Consider the following 9,764-nt stretch of genomic DNA (forward strand, 5'->3'; position numbering starts at 1 on the left):
ACGGGGGAGGGGGAGGCGCTGGCCGAGGTGCTGAAGCGGCCCGGGAGCGCGGGGAGGGGCGGCCCGGGGGCCGCACGGGCTCCCGCACCCGCGGGCACGGCGACGTGCAGCGCCGAGCACCGCCCCGCACCGAGCGGGGGGGAGGGGGAGGAGGGGCACGGGCCCCCAGCCAGGAAGGAGTCCATGAACTCACCTTGAATATTTCTGCCCACGAGCTAACTTTGATCTGCGACATGCTTCCCTTGGGCCGCATCGCGGATTGCATCTATGAACACCGGCCGGATTTTTCTCCAACCATTTTTGATGGTTTTTTTAATAGAGAAAATCATGGTTACTATTCACTTAATAGTTCCTATGGTATGCTACCTACCGTGTATTATTCATTTACTTCCGAGTAATAGATTGGACAGGTTTGCATCTTTTTTTTTTTTTAGTAATAATGCAAACGGGCAAGGGGGGCAGGGGCAGGGAGCACACGGAGTGCGCACTGCCTTCCAGCAGCGGAGCGCGCCTCGGGGCTGTGTTCGCCTGCAGTGAACCAGGCGAGGCGGGCGGGAGAGAGGACACGAGTTTGGCTCCCCCAGCTCCCAAATTTGACCCTGAGCGGAGCAAAGCATCCCTGGCAGGGCCCACGGGGCCGGTTGCTGCCTGCTCCCGCCCCGCAACTTCTCCTGCGGAGGGTTTATTTTCCCTCCTGTGCCAAGTCCTGCAGCCGGAGCCGTCGGGGCCAGCCCTCCTTGCTCGTGTTTGCAGCCCAGTCGCCTTCCAGCACTGCGCCTGGCGCGCACGTGTGTGTGTGTGTGTGTGTGTGTGTGTGTGTGTGTGTGTGTGTGTGTGTGTGTGTGTGTGTTTCCTCCATTTGCCTCCCCCCCAATCTGTAATGTTCATTTCCCCGGAGTCAATTTGCTGGAATTAGGGTGATACACCACATCATAGCCGAGATAATTTCGGCTCGCATCTCAGAAAATTGCTCTAATTATTGATGTTAAACTCGGGGAAATGAGGAGAAGGCGCTTCTCCTTCATCTCCTGATTTTAAACTCTAATTTGTTGAAATCGAGTTGTCATCACAATTCCAATCACTGCTGTTAATAGTAAAAGTGTTTTAATAGAGCCAGAATTCTCGCAACCCATGCGATTAGGTAATTAGGAAAGATGTTAGAAAGGCAAGTGCTAATCCTTGGGCACAGGGACGGCGTTTCCATCTGATCCAGCAGGTAGAACAAATTAATTACTAGAATCAATTAGTCCGAAAAGTACAGTTCTCCAGGAAGTGCGAGCCGCGTCTTCCATATGTATGAGCTGGTAAATGGTAAATAGATTGGAGGGACCTTGCAAAGAATAGCCCCGGCAATCAGGAGGCTTTAATGAAGCCGCAGCTCGGCGCGCCCCGGGTTTTTCGACCGCGGCTTCTCTTCCCCGGCGCCGCCGCGGCTCTGCCTGGCCCGGGACGAGCCCGCGCCACCCGCGCGTCTGCGAGCCCAGTGGGAAGGGCTTCTCCCGGGGCAGACCCGAGCGTGCACGCACATGTAGGCCAGCCGGCCCCTTGCCATTGCGCGCACATGTCCATAGCCGCGGGGCAGGTGGGGATCGCGGCGCAGCCCCGCGGCTCCGGCCGAGTCCCGCTCCTCTGAGCGCGCAGTGCGCACGGACTTGCGCGCACACTTGCCTCTGGCATGTCTTCAGCCAAACATCCCCTACTGCTGCCCGCCTTCCCGAGGACAAAACGCATTTCCAAGACAGTCCATCCAGTGTCCCGCCGGATTCCCACCCTCCAAAGCAACGCACGAGCCGGCAGTCAGCACTATCCCCGAGAGAAAGTCCTTATTTCTAGCTCTGTATCTGGATGTGCCATTGACAAACACAGCTCCATGCTTCCCCACCTTCCAGCTGCACCTGCAGCCAGGGGAACCGCTCCTCTCCTGTCCCTAACCACGTTGCCCTCCTCCACCTCGGGAGGCAGGAGAGGTCACAGTCCTTTTCTTGCACACTGGGGAGTGGCCTGGGTCTATAGAGAAATGGTTTGGGGCATCCTCTGTTCTGCCTCCTGCCCATAGCAAAACCAACCAACTCCGTAAAGCCTTGGCAGAGCTGAATGGTAGGTACATTGCCCCTGGCCTAAAGTGGTCAAAAGAGAAAGGCTATGCAAGAAAAGCAGCTGTCCACCTTGCTTCCAAAGAGAACTGATTTACTCTGCAGTTTTATAAAGCTTCTTGAGGAGACCTCAAATGCCAACAGAAATACGACCCCCCTATGGGCATCTGATGGCATAGATGCCCTATGGGCATCTGAAGATCTATGAAGGCCAGAGCCTGTGTGTTCAGTTTGGAAAGGGAGTCAGTGATCCCAGCCTGGCAGCAAAGCAGGACCAAAAGGACCCAGCACGCCTCAGATTCCCAATCACTGGGGACCCAGTGCCCAACTCTCCCCCCAGTATCGGAGAGCAACAGGGAAGACAAAAAATAATTCTCCAAATCCCATGCAAGATACTGTACCAGCTCATTTCAGCCGGCAACTGCAAATGGCTATTTCTTCTAAACATACATCTGTGAAACTTTTCAGGCAATTGCAGAGCTGAGCTTAGATTTTCTCCTGACTAAGTGAAGCAATATTGTAGGACCAAAGGGCCTTAAGCTATAGGCTTTTCCTGCCAATATAGATCTATATATCACATTAATGTCAAATGGAATCCAACAGCCAGGTCTTGTTCAAATTTGATGGCAGCAAAATAACTTGGTCAGTCTGGAAATATGAAATTTAAGTCAAACTTGGAGATGTAAGTGGTTCTGTGTACTTCCCATCTCCCAGTGGCTTCAATGGGAATTTGGGGGTACACAAAAGAATCAGGATCGGGTGCCCGGGCTGCACATAAGGGAATGCTGTTTACTTTGGATGCTGTTTATTTTGCCAAGTTTGATCTTTGGATTGAACTCAAAAGAGCTGGCAAATGTTCCAAGAGATATTGGACAAAGCTGGTGTTATTTCATATAACCCAGTATTAAACATGTAGGGGGAGGATCTCTTAGGTGCGCAAAGTGGAAAAGGAAGAGGTGGGTTTAAAGGTTTTGATGGAAAACGGAGACCATGCTTGGCTGCCACACTGGACAACTGGGCTGCCATGGGACCTGGGCTGTTGCTCTGAAAGCTGCAACTAACCCAGGCTCCTGGCACAGTACTGATGAAGCAGTGTGCCCTTCCCACAGGTTCAGTCACTGGAAGCCTGGAGAGGCACAACCCAGTTACAGTAAAGCCAGGCCTCCATAGGAGTCTGTGGCTGGTACAGGAGAGTTGGGTGTTAGGAGTGCGATTTGTTGTGAGATTAATACTGGAAAAAACCATAGTGCGGACACAATATACCAGACTCAGTTTGTTTGGCTGATAATGCTTTTTTTTCTTTGCTCAGGGAAAAAAGCTAGTCCAGCAAAAGCTCATTATCTGCTGGTACATCAAAACTGCCAGTACAACAACAATTGCACAATCTCTACAATGCCCATTTCCCCTTCCCTCCCCTCCACCCATCCCATTTGCCCCTTGTTGCTTTAGCATTAACGGTCGTTTCAGGTGAATAAAGTGCCTAAGCATCAAAATATACTCTGCTTTTTTTGCATCAGTGCTAGGAGAATTCACCGATTTGGATTTGCCAGCAAGCCTTTCCTAGCATGGACAGTCCCTACCTCAAAGAACGCCCAAGCCAAACAGATAACAATGACAAAGCAAGTCAAAGAGAAGCCAAGCTCCTACCATAGTCCGCTGGATGCATCAGGAATAGAGGTCAGCTCCTCCAAGACAGAGTTTCCATCCACTAAACTATGTCATCTCCCAAGTTGGCCAACCAGGAGTCCATGCAGAGTTGGTTGGTCTTATTTGGCACTCTTTGTTGTTTCCACCTGAAAGATAAGCGAAGGGGCACATAAAATTAAAGGTGAAAGCAGACAGTAGGATCAGCTTTATTCCTAGATGCTAGACAAAAAGCCAGCTAACACACACACACACACACACGCCACCTCATTGCTTTTCTACATAAACAATTGCTACAGCAAAATGCCAACAAAAGGGCAAATAACTCTGCACAGACTTATTTGGAAGAGTCTGGCTTTGAGACAATCCATCTACTAAGATATGATTGATGCTCTGGACAAGCATGGCGGCCTACTGTGGTCTCAAGGAAGAGTCTCAGCCCAGTCCAGTCCCTTAGAGGCAAAAATACACACTTCCCATGTGATCATGACCAAATCACTTACTCTCTCTTGCCCTCAGTTCCCCTGCTGTAAAATGGAGATAACATCATTCCTCTGCCTCACATAGGTGTTGTGTGACAATACCTCCATTAAGAAGTTTGAGAAGGTCAGAAGGTGTTTCTCTGGCCTCTGTCATCAACAGTAAATTCAGTAGGCAATGGCAATGGCATTAGCAGTTCACATGTTCAAGCGTCTCTCCCTCCCTGGCATTCAAGAAGCCTAGGGATGTTTTTCTAATGAAAGCAGAGGGTCTGTTCTCATCAAACACCCCCAGGACATGGTTCCCTGGGCCCAGGTTCATGGCACCTATGGCTTGATTAAGCTGCTGCTGCACTGTAATTTTGCCCTATTCACTGGCTTTGCTTGACTGTCTTGGATATGCTTCCTGAAAGTAAGGGGGGGGGTTGGGTTTTCTTGTTTTTTTTAATAAATATATTAATGTTGGGGGTTTGAGATAAACAGTCCCTTAAAAACTATGATCCTTTTGTTAATTATCTAAAATCCCATCTCCAACGTTTGACTTCCAGCAGGGATGTATGGCCACATCCCCTATTCCAGAGCCCAGTAGGCTGATTTGATTTATTTTTTTTTTTGGAATGAGACTGAAATTGGTGCTTCCTCCAAACCCATTTTTCAATTAGTTTCCTTCTTCATTTCATTACATCCCAATTCGTCTATGTGGTCTACACATGAGCATTACTTGCACCCCTGAGACCAAGGTGATTAGACCACCTAAGACAGTCTGCACTTCGGGATCTTTGTTAATCCCTCAGGCTCCTATAGATCTATTCTTGCTGCTGGACACTGCCTGGCTGTTGCCTTCAGCGCATTAACTAAAGCAATTCATTTGCTTTAATTCCAGTTGTGTAACAATCAGCCTCACATCTCAAAGTTTGGACTCACATTTTTTGGCTATTCACGTATCTCCTCATTCCTCTAAATTTGGGGAGGTGGGAATTCTGAACAGTGTTGCTTTTAATCTCCATAGCTGGATAATCCTCCTTTCCCCATTCTCTGTGATTCCAGATTTGGTTTTATTTATACAGTATTCCATTGTCCTTTTGCACTTCCCCTCTGATCATCTATCACATACTTTCTGAAGCTCCAGGTTTCTTCATGAAACCTGGCTGTTCTGCCTAATGGATGCCCTGACTAACTGAAATCCTGTCCTGTCTTAGACTGGTGCAGATCAACAGCCATTGTCTTCCAGCGGTGTCCATGAGGCCAATATTTGGAATTTCTATCAATCCCCACAATTTTTAGGCTTTTCTTCCCATTGTTTTAAATCTGTTTCATTGTGCAACCCGGCCTAAACAATCTCACCAAAAAAAAAAAAACCAACCAAAAAAACCAAACCCCCACAAAGTTCATAGACTTCAAGGGCAGCCTGACCTCTCTGAAGACAAGCAAGCCACAGAACTTCACCCAATAATTCCTGCATCAAACAAGTAGATTTTTACAAGTACTTCCCTGATATCACATAGATCCTTTCACCTATAGAGCTGAAACTAGCTGGCCAAGAAAATGGTTATGCTCCTTCATTTTACAGAGGAGGAAAATAAAAATAAAAATAAATTCAATGTTTTAAAAATAATAAAAATTAAAAAAAAAAAAAAAGAATCCCCCCTAACCACATACAGATTTTCTGACTGCTAGGAAAGGCTTTGATTACTAGACAACGCCACCTGCCAATGATATAATAAATGTGCATGTGTGTAGGAGTATAAAACAAAGCAGCTTTCCCTTAAGACTATTTCCAACACACAGCCACTTTAATTATCCTCACTTATTACTGCACTGTGAGTAGGCACATAGAAATGAATGGGATTAGTTATGGTAGTAAGTGCTACATAAGGTAGTAAATGTCTGTAGGTTTGCATCCTAATTCAGTTCAACCTTTAGTGAATGGCCAATCTACCAGGCATCCAGGTTTTGTAAATTGTTTAGGACTAGATTAGATTTGTTGTTGTTATCTTACATTTTAAATGTGCAAGTGGTTAGATCACCTTCGTGACTATATAGTGCTTATGTACCAAAACCACACACAACATACTGATTCATGCAAACACATAAGCAACAAACTGATGCTGTTTTAACATTTCTTTTTAAGATAAATGTAAAAGAAAACTATTCTTTATGGGCAAATAATTAAACCTTTGCCTTTCATGTGTGCTCCAACCAGATTGTAAAACTAGTTGGACCTAGTTTACAAAAAGCTAACCTTTTTGATGATCAAAGGAAGAGATTGGTTCCATTACTTGCATTAGTCTGAGTTGTCTGTACCATGGCCTTAAGAATAAAGGGAGAAATGTATTTTAGAAGGATCTGAGTAACACACTTTACTCGTAACATTTTTGTATTATATTGCTTCTTGACTGTTTCAGCTTACTCTGTATCTGGGCACTTTATTTTAAGCACTCCAGAAGTGGATGACAAGTCTGGAGGAAAAGATAGAATGTATTTGACATCAAGCAAATGCATCTTCAAATAATGCTTTTAAACTGGAAATTACATTTTGAAATGGCATTTTGTACATTTCCAAAGATGAGGTAGTCAAATGGGGATGTGATGTAATATAATCACCTCTAACATTAAAAACACTGCCTGTCAATATTATACCAAAAAACTTCAGACATTTAGTTATTCCAGGTACAAATAATGGTACAGTTGGGTGCATTACAGTAAAACAATAAGATAACGTTTACATAATTTGTGTACACTGTAAAAGCATAAAACAAACTCAATTGATCCTTCCCTTTGTTGAGCTTATTCTCTTTTTATTTACTATGCAACACCCAAAAAGGGCAGGATTTGATTTCATTGTTTTAGGGACAGATCCCAAATTATTGGAAAGACCCCACCATTGACTTCAGGGGACTTTGGAACAAGTCTTACCTAGGAAAAAGATGTGCTTCAAGCCTTACAGGAACAGGCAGTTAGGTTCTTTCTGGATGTTATACGCAGGGGTAAGTTTCTACTGATTATATCAGTATAGTAGGGAAAAAATGTTTTATCTCCAGTTCTCTAGCTCCTTCAGCCACCCAGACCAGCATTTATCAAAAGCATCCCAATTTGGGGATAAGCTCTTGGTACCATATTCATATAATGCTCCCTTAGAATTGGTGGGTAAGTGGAGGGAGGAAGCTTAGCAATATTAGTGGATGTACTGGCTCTGTAGTGAGCCTTGTGCTAAAACACAGTGACTTGAAATGAATGCATCTTATAACATGGGGAGGGGTGCAAATCAGGTGTCTCCCTATGGCCATGTGCCACTGTACTGCCTGCTCTACATATCCAGCTACGTATCAGCCAGCATTTTTTTTTCAAACGCATTGCTATAGTGATCAAGAGGCAAACAAGTTGGAAGTTGTTTGGATATAGTCAGAAAGTATTGACTGAATTGTCTCCATCAGTCCCCTTCTTCCCCCAGTAGTGTCTAGAGACTGTGCTGTGGGAGATTCCCAATAAGAGAGATCAATTCAGTTAGACAAACAATAAAAGTATGATTTTTCAGATTTAGCTTTTAAAAGGGGTAATGGTTTGGGGTGGGTTGTATTACAAAAGCATCCAGAGGCCCCGGGTAAGAGCAAAATAGTATTAGGTGCTCTCCTTCCATACACCAAAGCTTACAAAGTAAAAAAAAAAGACACATCTGATAGCAACAGCATATAACAGAGAACAGGTGCATTAGAGGTAAAGGTAATAAAAACTATTTACATCCACCAATAACTGTGTGTGTTAGAAGTGAAGATTTAACTCATTTCCCTGACCCCAGCCTTTGCTTGAAAAGTTTGCCTATCCAGCTCAAAAAACAATTGAACACAGGGAGAATAACCATGGTGTTTAGTAACTGCAATGAAAATGCCAAATATCTGGTTTCAACAGTCAGAGTGCTGTCAAATCAATAAGGATACAACTGTAGGATTCTATAGAAATTCATGAGAGATTTATTATTAAAAAAAAAAAAAATTAAAAAAAAAAATCACTCAAAAATCCATTGAATTAAGCCATGAATGACAACCTTTCTACAGGTTTGTGAGCTCTAACATAGCACATGCAAGAGGCATTCTAAGCTGACTTATAAAAAGGAAATTCATTTCTGAAAAATCCTAAAAGACTCTGGCGGACAGGGTTGTTTGGGTAAATGTCATATCTTTTATTAGACCAACTAAATAGTTGGAAAAAATTGTTCTTTGTAAGCTTTCTAGTACAAACACCCTTCTTCTTTTTGTACCCCAAAGCTTTTGTGCCTGAAAGCTTGCAAAGAACAATTTTCCCAACTATTTAAGTTAGTCTAATAAAAAAAAAAAAAAAAATCAAATCTACCCAAAGAACCTTGCCTGCCTATGGCCTTAGATCTATAAGACTTTTGCAAAGGGAATCATTGTAAAAGTACAAAAAAATTATATACAGATTTTTTTTTTCAAGAACAATACTATAAGAAGTATATTTATAGCAAAAAAGACAATTGCTTGTTTAAGTACTGGAAATTCATTGTTGTTCATAAATTGATCAACTGTTCACTCACTTGACATATTTTAGGCATTAGTTATGCATCTTTCTCCTCCACAAGTAAGTGACTTGCATTTCTTTCAGTGCTAAATTAAATTATATTATTATTATTATTAATATTATTAATTATACATTCTCATTAAAAGCAGGATGCTACAATTAAAATCAGGGTGCTACAATTAAAATCCTATCATTTCCCCAGTCCTGCTCCCCCTCTTGTTGACTTCAGTGGGATCAGGACAGGGACCTACATCCATCTTTACAAATGAATTTGCTCCCTTTTTCCCCCCATGAAAATTACATATAGAAAGTCAGGGAGGTCAAGAGCCACAAGCATCAGTGCAGGAAAACAGCAGTGTAATCATTAGAAGCAACCTATTGGAACCACTGCCCTGAAAGATGGCTATTTTAGAGATTTTCCTAACCTTGCCCATTTTTAATTGGGTGCCTATTAAGAGACCTACTTTTTGTCTGTCCAATTGAGATCAGTGCCTGCGTTTCAAAATAAATAAGTACAAAGAAGGAGGAGGATTTTCCAGTTCCTATCCTCTTGCAACTGTAATTTCCCTCCCAACACACACATTAAATTCATTTAGCCTAGTGCATTTTTAATAGACATTATTTATCTATTACCTTAATGAGCTTGTGGTGAAAGCATATTGCCTACCAATTTTAACAAAAGCAGGGTAACATTGTGGCAGCTTCCCCTCCTCTCCCCTACCAAGGCAACTGCGTGGAGGGGAGGGGGTGGGGGAAGAAAAAGCTATAGAGATAGATAAGGTTTTTATTCTGTGTCACAACACTACATTAAGAATAAAACCTTCCACTTAAACACTTAAATGAAAACATCAGAAACTAATTTACCATTTGTAACCACATGATTTAAGTAGGAGCAGCTTTAATTTTCTTCCCATTTTCCTCATATTCAATGTGAGCCCACATTAGATTTCACTGGCTCAAATCACAACACTTAAAGCCACTTTCATTTTCTTTTTGATTAAATAATTGAAATTCC

Source organism: Alligator sinensis, unplaced genomic scaffold (assembly GCF_000455745.1).
Source record: "Alligator sinensis unplaced genomic scaffold, ASM45574v1 scaffold278_1, whole genome shotgun sequence".
Lineage (NCBI taxonomy): Eukaryota > Metazoa > Chordata > Crocodylia > Alligatoridae > Alligator > Alligator sinensis.